We start from the raw sequence: 13,113 nt of genomic DNA on the forward strand, positions 1-13,113 counted from the left end.
ATGGTCTCATTTCTTTCTCCTCTGTATCCCAAGCTTCTTGATACCTTAGCTCCAGATACATAAAGTTCCAGCCAACAGCAGTGTTGCACCTCTGACATGCAAGGGGTCTCAAGCTGGACCACTTATGATACCACTTAAAGCAATTTTTTGTTTCTCTCTCACCAGTGGTAGCTTGTACTCCAAATTCCATAAAAGGAGGCAATCATACCACACCAGGGAAAGAGAAAAAAAAATCAAAGGAAGTTCATATATCAGAAATTCTTTGTATGCAAATAGCAGAAATCCAACTTGAAATATCCTAGGCAAAAAAGACAATGTATTTTAAAGTATTGGATATCCCATTAAAGCGATGGAAAGTCAGGGGTGCTGCTGGTCTTGGGAAACTAAAACCAGGGAACAAAATGCTATCAGGACCTCTTATCCCCATCTCATACTAGTGCTTTGCTCTGCATGTCAGCTCCATTCTTTCTCATTGCATTCTCCCTCATTAAAAATTGAATTTTTCTACATGGCAGGAAATGGGAGCATAGTTATAGGTTTGGCAGCAAGACTGTCTCAATTAATTTGGGCTGCTATACCAGAATACCAAAGACAGGTGCCTTCAACAACAGAAATTCATTCCTCACAGTTCTGGAGGCTGGGAAATCTGAGGTCAAGGTGCCAGCATCGTCAAGTTCTGGTGAGGGCTCTCTTCCTGGTTTACAGATGGGCATCTTCTTGTTGTATCTTCACATGGTAGAGAGCAGAGCAGAGAGAGCAATCCTTCATGTCTCTTCTTATAAGGCCATTAATCCCATTCGCTGGGGCCCCACTGCCATGAACTAATTACTTCCTAAAGGCACTACCCCCAAATACCACCACACTGGGGATTTAAGCTTCAACATATGAATTTTGGGGGTGTATTAATCCACTTCTGTCACTTATAACATAAATACCTGAAAGTGGGTGATTTATAAAGAAAATGAAATTTGTTGCTTACAGTTTTGGAGGCTGGGTAGTCTGCAGTGTAGGGAACACATCTGGTGAGGGTCTTGGTGGTGGTGACAGTGACCCAGGGGTCTCACATGGCAGAAAATGGCAGAGAAGAGAGAGATTTTGCCTTTTTTCTCCATTTTTTGTTCTCTCTGGGCCCCCAGCAGATTGAATAGTTCCCACCCAATCTGCCCATGAGGGCAGATTTTTCCCACCCAGTCCACTCAGGCTTTCATGCTAATCTCTTCTGAATACACCTTCATGGACGCAACTAAAAAGATGGCTTTACCAGGTTCCTTGGCATTCCTTAATCTAATCAAGTTGATACCTAGAATTAACCTTCACAGGGGGTGGCGCAAACACTCCGTTCATAGCAGACACAAATCTGATATACTTGATCCCATATCCAAAAATCCAGGGAAGAGTCTCATTGGCCCAGATTGAGTCAGGCCTCATCTCTATAAACCAGTTATGGCCAGGGGTGGGTCCTGAAGGAACAGAGTATCTCCTCCATATGAAGGGAGCTGAGGGAGGAGTGGTTCCCTGGAGAAGGGGATTACTAAGCCTAAAAGCAAGCAGAGGAGCACATGGACAGGTGAACCAACAGGTTCTTATCACAGGGTGAGCAGAAAAGGACTGAAAGGGAAAGGGAAAGAAAGCCTACTGCTAGTCCACTCTCCTGCTTCACAGAGAAGCCAAGGCCCATGGAGGTAGATTAGAAGAGAGGAGAATTCTGGCTTATCATTAAGAGAATGCATGTATTAATGAGGCAATATCAGAATATTAAATAATTTCATTGAAATGCTTACTGATAATAATAGGATTCATTGAGAGGGGGAGGAGAAGAGAACCATGAGAATGGGGAGAAAGTAAACCCTCACTAATTCACCTTCAGTTATATGAATGGTAAGATAAAGTCAAGTTCCTTCAAAGACACGGTTCTTTAAACTTTCATGAGCCTAAGAATCATCTGGGAGAGCATGTCAGAAGATGAAGATTCTTGGGTTGGTTTCTTGTCAAGGCCAGAAGACAATGGGAAGACATATTTAAAGTGCTAAAAGAAAAAAAGATTCCTAGTCCCTGCCCCAGACCTACTGAACTGCAATCTGAGGGGTAGAGCCCAGGAATCTTTATCCGGACAAATGTCCCAGGTGATTCTGATGCAGGGTTTTTTGTTTTTGTTTTTGTTTGGTTTGGCTTTTTAAAAACAAACTCTGGAGAAACACTGCTCCAGAAAGAAATCTCTGCTCTCCTGAGAGTTGGATGACTTTTTCCATTTAGTGGCAGAATTTGGTAAAATGATACCTTTATAACCAAGATGCATTAAAATGGAATAAAGAATTAAAGGATGGAAAGACAGATAGATGATTGGTAAATATACAGAGATCGATAAATAAATAGGTAAAATAAAACCTATAAAAGACCAATTTTTAAAAATAAGCAGGGGCCGAGCCCGTGGCGCACTTGGGAGGGTGCGTCGCTGGGAGCGCGGCAGCGCTCCCGCTGCGGGTTCAGATCCTATATAGGGATGACCGGTGCGCTCACAGCGCTCACTGGCTGAGCACGGTGCGGCCGGTCTCAGAAAGGACAAAAAAATAAATAAATAAATAATAAAATAAAAATAAATAAATAAATAAAAATAAGCAGAAGACACCGATAATTTATAAAGTAACAACAACAAAAGTAACAACAAGAGCTAATATAATGCTTATGATGTGCCAGGTGTTGTTCTAAGTGCTTTTCATCTACTAACTCTTTTAATCTCAAAGCAACATTGTAAAGTAGGTGCTAGAAAGAACTACTAATTCAAACGTTAAAAAAGTTATTTAAATGTATTACATTTTCAATATGGTACCAGCAAAGGGTTAAAGATGTTAATACTGTCAGGAAGCTTTTGATATGGTTACTCTTAAGCAGTGATGATATGAATAGAAATTATTTTCAAATATTCCAAGAATTTTTAAAAAGCTGACTTGATAACTTTACTTCTAGAACTCCTCAAAACCCAGACAAATCTGTCTTGTATGCAGAAAAAGACTTACATACAAAGATGCTTATCTTGGTTTTATTTATAAAACAATCTACAATAGTAAATCATAGGAAGGAGATGGAATGATTTCCAGAGTTATGAGAATGCAAAAAAAAAAAAAAATGATGAGCATGCAAAGAAACAGGAAAGTATGGCTCTTTCACAGAAAAAAAATTGACAGAAACTTTCCCTGAGGAAACCCAGATATTGCACTTATCAAAGACTTTAAAACAACTGTCTTAAACATGTTCATATAACTAAAGGAAACTATGGAAAAAAGAACTAAAGGAAACCATGAGAATAATGTCTCAACAAGTAGAAAATATCAATAAACAGAAAGTATAAAAAGGAAACAAATGGAAACTCTGAAGCTGAAAAGTAGAACAGCTAAAATGAAAACTTCACTAGAGGGGGTCAACAACAGATTTGAGAAGGAAGAAGAAAGAATCAGCAGCTCGACTGGTAATTAAAATTACCCAATCTGAGTAGTAGAAAGAAAAAATAATGAGAAAAAATGAACAAAGCCTAAGGGACCTATGAGACACCATCAAGCATACCAAGTATCTCAGAAGGAGAGGAAAGGGGCCAAAAAATGTATTTGAAGAAATTATAGCCAAAAACATCTCAAATTTGGTGAAAGATGTGAATCTACACATCAAAGGAGCATCGGTATCTTCATTCCACCCAAAGGGACTATTTATCCTTCAGTAGAAACAGCCCTAGGAAACTTCCTCCAGACCCCAAAAGACCAGCATGCCAGGGAATTTGGTGGACACAGAGACTTTTCACATTTCTGTGGATGAGTACAGTGTTTTGTCTTTAAGGACAATACAGCAAGATTACTAAATGATTCCTCTTAAGTCCCCGTATCCACGGCAACCAGACATTCCACAGGCTTTTATCAAAAAACAAAATCATCAACTCAAAATGAGGAAACATTTAGCAAGTTAAAATCTAGTTTTGCAAACTGGAGTCATTGAAAATTCACATCCATGGACATTTTCCAAAGATTTAAGTCTTAAATAAACATAAAGCAATTCAAGAGTATCACATAATGTCATATCCCATTGGTCTATAATAGAGGTCATTGAAAAAAAATCACAAAATTCACTTTTCTAAAAATGGCAACTGCTTAATCATTGCATTAGAAGGCAGTTTACCCAGAGTCTCTTGGAAAATTAATTTCCCATCTCTGTCTTTTCATTTGAAAGCACAAGGGCATAAGGAGTCAAATATCTGTTACCTTAAAACTATTTACTTTATACTGTTTCCTTTCTACAAGCCACAAAATACATTGTGGACCTCCGAACCTTTCCGTGAGATTTCTCAGATATTTTCAATGTAAGACAAATACATAAAGACCAAAACAAATCTAGAAGGATGCATATTTATTTTCTCTAGTCTATGAAATATAAACTGATCCAATTCCATTCTTTAAACTTGAAATTATGAATGTGCCTAAGAGAAAAACAATTTACCAGTCACATTTGCCAAGCCTTGTGGTTTATAGAGTTGTGGGGAATCAGGAATGAGTAGAAGCCCTTCCAGTCACAGGTCATCTGATAATAGTGAGAGGTGAATGAAGGGCAGAAAAACAACTTTTTTTTAAAAAGGTAGAAATCCACAAGTTGGTACATAACACATATATAACACTTATAAGTATGACCATACCCAAAAACTCTGGTTTCCCAGATTTCTTCCTGGTATGCTTCTTGGTAAAAATGAATCACAGAAGAAAATCTTTATTACAAAAACATACAAACAAACAAAAAAAACTACCTGTTCACTTAACAAATACTTACTGAGTGCCTGCCATGTACCAGGCACTGTGGTTACAGCTTGAGTCAGTCTCTACTGGTCCGGGAGTTTACAGCCTAGTGGAGAACACATAAGTTGGCAGGTAATTCCAGAATAGTGTAGCAGGTGTCATGACAGAGGTAATCAAAGGGGTTTAGTAGCACCAGGAGGGACACCTAACCCAGATTTGGGCCTCCTTGGATGTAGGTCTCCAAATGGAGACCTGGAAAATAAGGAGTCAACTAAGGGAAAGTACTATGTGATTGGAAGATGGGGGTTGAGGGGAGGTCCCATGTGCAAAGGGCTGGAGCGAGACTGATCACAGAGGGTTGAAAGTATTGAACATGGTCCAGTTTAGCTGGAGTTTGGGACCCAAACTTGCACCAGGAATGATAGGATTATGGCTACACTTGAAAGGCTCACACCAGCATTGGCTCACATACTTTGGATGTGGGGGAAGGAGATGCAGGGAGGGCACAGCAGTGCTAAGAGTCATGCTGTGGGTGTCCATACGTGGATGGGGCCACTGGGACATACGTATTGTAACCATGTAAAATTGTCCCAGGCTAAAAGAACATATGTAGGAGTGTTTCAAGATCCTCTTGAGAGGAGCTATGATACGTTTGCGCCTGTCCAAACACACCTGCAATTTTAAACATACTAGGCTGGCAGGATGGGACACTCAGGGATGAGTGCTGAAAAATGTACTATGAGGAAAGAGCACTGTCCCTGTACTCACTGGGTTCTGCTACAGGTCTAGGCCACATGGAAGGTCACAGCTGGCACATCCCATTCACTCACTTATTCACTCATTTATTCAGACATTTAGAGGTCCTTTTATGTACCATAAACCATGCTAGGGGTTGGTAACTGAAGGAAAAGATAAAGTCCTCACCCTTAAGGAACTCAGGGCAAGCAAATATGCAGAAGATTACACTATCCCATAATAAAGGCAATGCTAAAAAGAAGCACTGAAAGCTATTGGAGTCCACAAAAAGGATGAAACTCAGGGTGGGGCAAAGTCTTTCTTGAGCTGACAGCACCTAAATGGAGCCCTGAATGGTGAGTAACCAGTGAAGACACAGGGGAAAGTCATTCCTGGCAGGTGGATCTGCAGGTGTAAAGGCACAGACTAGTGGCTCATTCAAAGAACAGCGAGTAGTTCTGTGTGGCTAGTTGTAGGGTGAGGATGGGAACCAGGGGCAGAGAGGGTTCTGTTGTAACCAATGGCCAAACCATAAGGAGGCTTGCATGTCATGTTCAAACATTTCCATAAGGTAGGAGAGAAAGAGGAATCCAGGATAGCTCCAGGCTTCTGGCCTGGGTGTCTGGAGGGATGGGTCCCATTGACCAGCATAGAAAGGCAGATTGAATGGGAAGCTGAGAACAACTGAGTATAAGGTGTCTGTGGGATCCAAGCGAAATACCACTGCAAGCATATACATATGTAATTCTCTCCAGGACTGGAGAGAAAGATTTAGGAGTACTCGTATATAGATGATTACAGATGGCCCAGAGAGAGTATGTAGAGTAAGAAAAGAAGAAGCCCAAGAACAGAGCTCAGGAACACACTGAAGTGACAGATGTAGGAAATGGAGTCTACCAAGGAGACTGAGAAGGAGCAAGTTGAGATGTAGGGGAAAACCAGGGTACAGTAGAGCCCTGGGAGTCAAGGGGGAGGTAAGTTTCAATAAGGCAGGGGGACCCCCTTGTGTCGGGCCTTAAAAACTAATGCCACCTTAAGTGACATTACAAGCGGCGCCATTATGGGCCCACAAGGGCATATTAACGTGGCAGCCTAAGACAGCACCGGGAGGAAATAGGGTGTGAGTGTCTGCGGGAACCTTGCCTTAGCCCTTATTGGCCAAATATGCACTTCCGCGCTCGTGAACACTGCGTGGTTGCAATAGCTAGGCATTGAGACAGGATGCATGCTCTCAAAAACTTTAAGCTGATTGGAGGATGTAAAAAACCTCCCTTCCCCATTTGCCTTTAAAAGCAAGTACTTGTGTGATAATAAACGGAACTGCTCGACAGAACCCCTGCTGTGTCTGAGTGTCCTTTAAACCAGGCTGGTTGGGGCTGGTGGCTGTGTTCACCTCTCTTCACGGCTCTCTTCCCCCATCTCCTTCCAATGGGGACCAGAGGGAAAGAGGAATCCGGGCAATTCGCTTGCCCACCAAGGGAGAGACTGAAAGCGAGGCTAGGGCTGTTCTGGTTGGCCAGCAGCGGACCTGACACTCTTGGTCAGGCAGCTGAGGGATCAAGCAGGATATGAACGGACCTTGTCCATTGGATCAAACAATTTGGAGGTGCTCCTGAATTCGGCAAGAGTGGATTCCATGGAATGGTAGGTGGAAGCCAGGCAGCAGTGGTTGACAAATGAATGAGAGGTGACACAGAGGAGCCATGATGAACATACACAGCTCTTTTAGGAAACATGGCTAGGAAGACAAAGACAATTTGGTAACTGGGGTAGAACTTAGGGTCAAAGGACAGTTCCAAAGAGGAAAATTGAGGGGATTGAAAATATACTGAGAACAGCTGCACATTGTAAAATTGCATACAAACCTTAGCTATTTATTATTAACGCTATCTGATAGACGCAGCAGCAGTCTGGCTTGAATGTCACAACAGGACATTAGCAACAGGGAAACTGTAATGAAGCATGAAGTCACCACCATCCTGAGAAGAAAGATAAGCGGGAGTGTAAAGATACTCATTCTTTGTGGTGTAGCTTTCTGCCTGTCTCTAATTTACAGTTAATCTCTTTCCCATAGAACTTTGATTTTTTTTTGTCTGTCCTCCCCTTACTTCCACTCTCTCCAACTCCTGACAGGCTTCACACTCATTTCCTTTGTGGTGATTAGACCTAAAAAGTGGCTTTCTTCAAAGGGTGATGAAAGGCCTCAGCATTAACACTTTGAAATCTCACAGAAATCATCAGAAGCTGAAGATGCTCCAGTCTGAAAGTCCAGGGCTGAGGAAGAAAATAGGGAGGGAGAAGGAAGGCAGGGAAGGGAGAGAGAGAAGACGGGTCACTTTAAACTAGAGGGGACGTTGGGGTGAGCAGGATCGGTCCTGCCATGTTGGGACCTAGAGCTGCCTGGGCTGCAGAGGTAGAGGAGGATTTTTAAAAGTACAGTTTTTCTCTCCATTCTTTCTTCCCATCCCCTGACTTTCTTATCTTGCTCACTAAGTAGGAAAACAAGGCTGAGAAACTAATTACTTCTATGCAAAGCTAACAGTTCTTTCTTTGAGACTTGTAGAGTTTTGAGAAATGATCAAGGCCAAATGACTGAAGCTGACCTTGGGCACCAGCCAAGTACAATGGTGCAAATCAAAATCTTGCAGGGTCCTGAGGTAACAGCGAAGATGAGAACAGAAACCAGATGAGGCCTTGGCAGGACCTTGTACCTGACCCATAGAAACAGACCCCTCATAACTTACATCTCCTGCTCTCCTGCTTTTCGCCTCCCACACTCCATTCCCTCAAGCCTTTAAAAATCCCTCAGTAAATGTAAATCTTTGAGATAGGATAGCCTACCATCTCCTTCAGCTGAATACATCTGCTTTTCTAACACCAACCATTTGACTTCTGAGGTTTTTTCTTTCCTTTTCAAAGGGGCAGGCAGCTGGACCTGAGTCCAGTAACAGATTTTGGTGAGCCAAGCCAAGAGTTGAGTGCTTTGGGAAGCCTAGCCCCCCCCCACTTGGGTGGGAGTGAGGCTGGGTCCACCTGTGGTGCCAGCTGCCTATGGTGGGCTGACCCCGAGGCTGGGCATCTAGGGATCCTTCCCAGTAGCTGCCAGACCTTGTTTATTCCAGGGAGGGCTCTCTGAATTCCAGCAATGGCATCGACCCCCGATTCCCTGCCTTTTGGTTTTGGTTGGTGAAGAAAAGCAGTGTTAGTGAGGAGCCGATGGGCTCTTTTGTGGGAGTCGACGGACTCTAGGGTTGGGTAAGTTGCTCTAACATGCATGCTTGAAGTCCTCTATTCACACTGTTTGCTAGGAAAAGGTACCATTAGGTGGAATATGACTTCTTGAAACTCAGGCCAACCATTCTTCTGGAGGAGTGCTCCGTTTGGTACGTGGCCGTTTTGTTGCGCAGATCGGAGGCTGTTTGCCTGCACCATTTGCTAATGAGCTAGCTTGGTGTCTGAAGACAGGTGTAGGACATAGAAACCCTCATTTTGTCTGCTTGTTTGGAAGTGCTTTATCTGTTTGTTTGACTTTTCTGTGTGTCGATGTGAAAGTTAAATTAATAACATGGGTAATTTCTCCTCTTTCCAGCTCAAAGTCCTTTGGGCTGTATTCTGGAAGACTGGCCAGCTTTTAGTTATGTACCCATGACTAAGAAAGGAATGATGCTCTATTGAAATAATGTGTGGCCTACGTATGTGTCAGACTCTGGAGAAAGGTGGCCACTAAATGGATCTCTTAATTATCATACCTTGATACAATTAGAATTGTTTTGCCAAAGACAAGGCAAATAGGATGGAATACCTTATGTTCAGTCTTTTATGCTTTTACATAATTGGGACTCTTCAAGAGGAGGATCGGGATCCAAATTAATGGTAAAATGAGGTGGCTCCTCCACACTGCCTGATAAGCCACCTTGTTATCCTCCTTTGCCAGACATTGAAAATAAAGGAGGATAATGAAATGGAAAATCAATACTTGTTAGAGGATCTGAGTCCTATGGGACCTGCAGTGACCTCTTCCTGAGCCACTGTCTGAGGCACCTCAACTTCAAATTGTGGCCTCAGAGCTTCCTGATGATGAGTTAAGTGGGGCACCAGCCCCACTCCAATATGATCAGGGCCCCGGAACAGTCTCTCCTTCTAAGACCCAGCAGGGCACCCATTTCAGCCCGGGTGTGAGCCCGACCATGGGGGACAATTTCCACCCCATCAATTCCCAGTTGGTGGACTGAATGTGCACCGCCAACCTGCAGGATTTTACTGGGAATATAGGCCTTTCTCTACTTGGATTTGTTAAATTGGAAACATTCAAATCCTCCATATAGGGATGATACTCAGAAAATGACTTAACTCTTTACCAGTGTTTTTAATATTCATCAACCCATGTGGGCAGATGTGCAGGCCTTAGTGAACATTTTATTAATAGCTGATGAAAGGCGACTTGTTACAAATAAGGCAAAAGATGAGGCTCACCACCTTCATCAAGAGGATCTAATGGAATCCCAGATTCTGCAGGGGCAGTGCCCCTGGTTTAGCCTAATTGGGACCCAAATGATGATGGAACAGGAAGAAATCTCTGATGATGAATGAGGGGGCCATGGGGGCTCCACCAAACCTTTCAGAGCCACTGATTTTTTTCCCACAGGAGCCCCAGGTACAATTGACAGGGGGAACAAATTAATTCATTTTCTCTTGGAGACTGGAGTCAGTCATTCAGTCTTAAACACTAAATTAGCTAAAAGTGCTGGGAAGACAGTTCCCATAATAGGGGTTACAGGTAGACCCCAACAAAAGTCTTCTCTTCAACCTCTGGAGAGCCATCTGGGGGACATAACATTGAGCTTTTTGTATATGTTTGTGTGTCCCATCCATTTGCTGGGAAGAGATTTACTATGCAAAGTAACTTTTTCTCCTGAGAAACAATATATGCAGATATGAGTGCTTCCCACGCAAGCCTTGCATTTACAGATGCTCCTTGCTGGAGTCAGATCTCCAAAATTGAACTGTTTCCACCCAAAGTCTGTGATCAAGTGAGTAAAACAGTTTGGACTGATAGGATCCCTGTCTGAGCCAAAAATATAACTCCTGTATCTATAGAACTGAAGACAGGAGCCGGAGTTCCTAGAGAAAAAAAAAAAAAAAAAAAAAAAAAAAATGTTTTTTCCAATGTTGCTGGACTATGTTACCTCAGGGATTTGGAAATTCTCCGGCAATTTTTGGCGAGATGCTAGCCTTATCTATGAAAAATGCTTAAAGAATACCATTATCACCTTAAATCATTTGACTGAATGTGGATATAAAGTTTCTTCTTCCAAAGCCCCAATTTGTAAGGAAAAAGTGACCTTTCTAGGTTTTTCACTAAGTAAAAGAAAACACAGTCTTCTCCTTGAAAGAAAGAAAACTACAGCAGCAATCATAGCCCCAAGCCTCAAAAACCTTTCAGCCTGTATGTACATGAAAAACAAGGATTTGGACTGGGGGTTTTAAAACGGTTACTTGGAACTGTGCCCCAACCTGTAGCACACTTCTTTAAACAGCTGGAACAAACTACCAAGGGATGGACACTTTGTTTAAGGGCTGTAGCTGCCACCTGCGATATGTTATAGGAAGCAGAAAAAATTTACTTTGGGACAACCTGTTGCAGTGTGTGTGTCCCACCAGGCGCTGACTCTTTTAGAAAAAGAGGGAGGTTTCTGGCTTACTGCTCGGCATATGGGCAAATATCAGGCAATTCTTTTGGATAACCCTAATGTAGTCTTACAGACAGCCACCCACCTGAATCCAGCCACCCTGCTGCCCACCGATGGCAGAGAGGATGGCCTAATTAATGCAGGACTGCCTTGAAGTTACGGATGTAGTCTATTCCAGCAGGCCGGATCTGTTGGATAAATTATTGCCTAACCGAGACTGGGGATTGTTCACCAATGGCAGCAGCTTCATGGAACACAGACAACATCATGCTGAATGTGATATGGTGACTTTAACTGAGGTAATAGAGGCCCACGCACTTCCCAACCAGTATCTCAGCTCAGATAGCAGAGCTGTTTGCACTTACATGAGACACAAAGTACAATATAAGGGAATCCATCCTTTTGAGGACTGGAAAACAGATTTCATTCAGATGCCTAAGATGATGGGAAACTTTAAACATTTGCTTGTTATGGTGGATACCTTTCAGGGTGGGTTGAACCCCTGCCAACAAGAACAGAGAAGTATTCAGATGTTGCCAAAATTCTATTAAACGAAGTAATACCTAGTTTTGGCCTTCCAAGCATAATTCAGAGTGAAAATGGACCAGCCTTTGTTTCAAAAGTCACATAGAAGGTAAGCAAGACCTTACAGATTAAATGGAAACTACACTCATCATGGAGACCTTAGTCAACAGGTAAGACTGAGAATATAAACCATACTCTGAAAAGACCATAGCAAAACTTTGTCAAGAGACTCATTTAACCTGGGAGAATGTGTTGCCAATTGCCTTGCTTAGGGTCCAGGTTGCACCTAGAAGTGGACTTAAATTGAGTCCTTTCAAGATTGTACATGGGAGACCCTTCCAGGCCAGGTTAGGATTACTAGACCCAGGGATAGAACATGACAATCATATCAAACAGTGTGTACAACAATTATGTCATCAGGTATGAATAAGCACTCTTCATGAGTTTGCTCTCCCCAGGTTCCCTGTTCCACCTGATGAGACTTAGCACCCTTTCCAGCTCGGAGACAAAGTCTTATTAAAAACCTGGAAAGAACAGGGTCCAGAACACCAGCTAAAAGCAGGATGGCACCAGCCTTTTGATGATTTACTGATAACTCATAATGCTTTAAAGCTTGCAGGAGTCAAACCATGGATGTATCATTCCAGAATAAGGCTTGCTCCTGAATAAAAAGATGATGTACTGAAGTTTGCCAACTAGTGGGCTTGTGAACCAGTTAAACAAAATTTGTCTGTCTGGGTTTCAGTAACTAAGTTTGTGCCTTTTGATTATTAAAGACCTGATGACTAAAAAGAAAAATTTTTTCTTCTGAGTTTCTCCTGGTAAGCTTGAGAAACAGAAAACTGGGATCCAGAATAGTTATAATTGGCTTAGTCTCTGAACAAAATTTATCTATGCACAGAGTTCTGCAAATGTTAAAACAAAGACCTGTTAGGAAGAAAATCAAGGTCACTTGGAGATTTTGGTTTTTCTTATACAAGTCAGCCAGTCATAAGTAAATGTAAATATTTGAGAATTTAACCCAAAACTCATTTGAAACTAAAACTGAAGGGAAAAAAATTTTAAAGTTTTTTTTTGATAATCAGATCACCATGAGAAATGTTTTCAGAATTATCTGCCTTGGTTTACTGGTCAAATAGGATTATATTTGTCTCTGCTAGAGATTTTTAAAAAGTTAAAGTTATGAACCCAGCCTATAACAGAACAATCTCTGATTATGAAAGTTTTAGGTAAATGAGGCTAATTTAGTACTGTTGATGAGAAAGGAATCAGTATGTAGAGATGTGAAGAAAGCTACAGACATGGAGATATAGTTATGGTTAAGAAGGTTAAAAAAAAAAAGAAATACTTTAATACAAAAAAGCATCTTATGTAATGAATTTTTGTCCTAGAGC

This window comes from Galeopterus variegatus, unplaced genomic scaffold, assembly GCF_000696425.1.
Source record: "Galeopterus variegatus unplaced genomic scaffold, G_variegatus-3.0.2 Scaffold791, whole genome shotgun sequence".
NCBI lineage: Eukaryota > Metazoa > Chordata > Mammalia > Dermoptera > Cynocephalidae > Galeopterus > Galeopterus variegatus.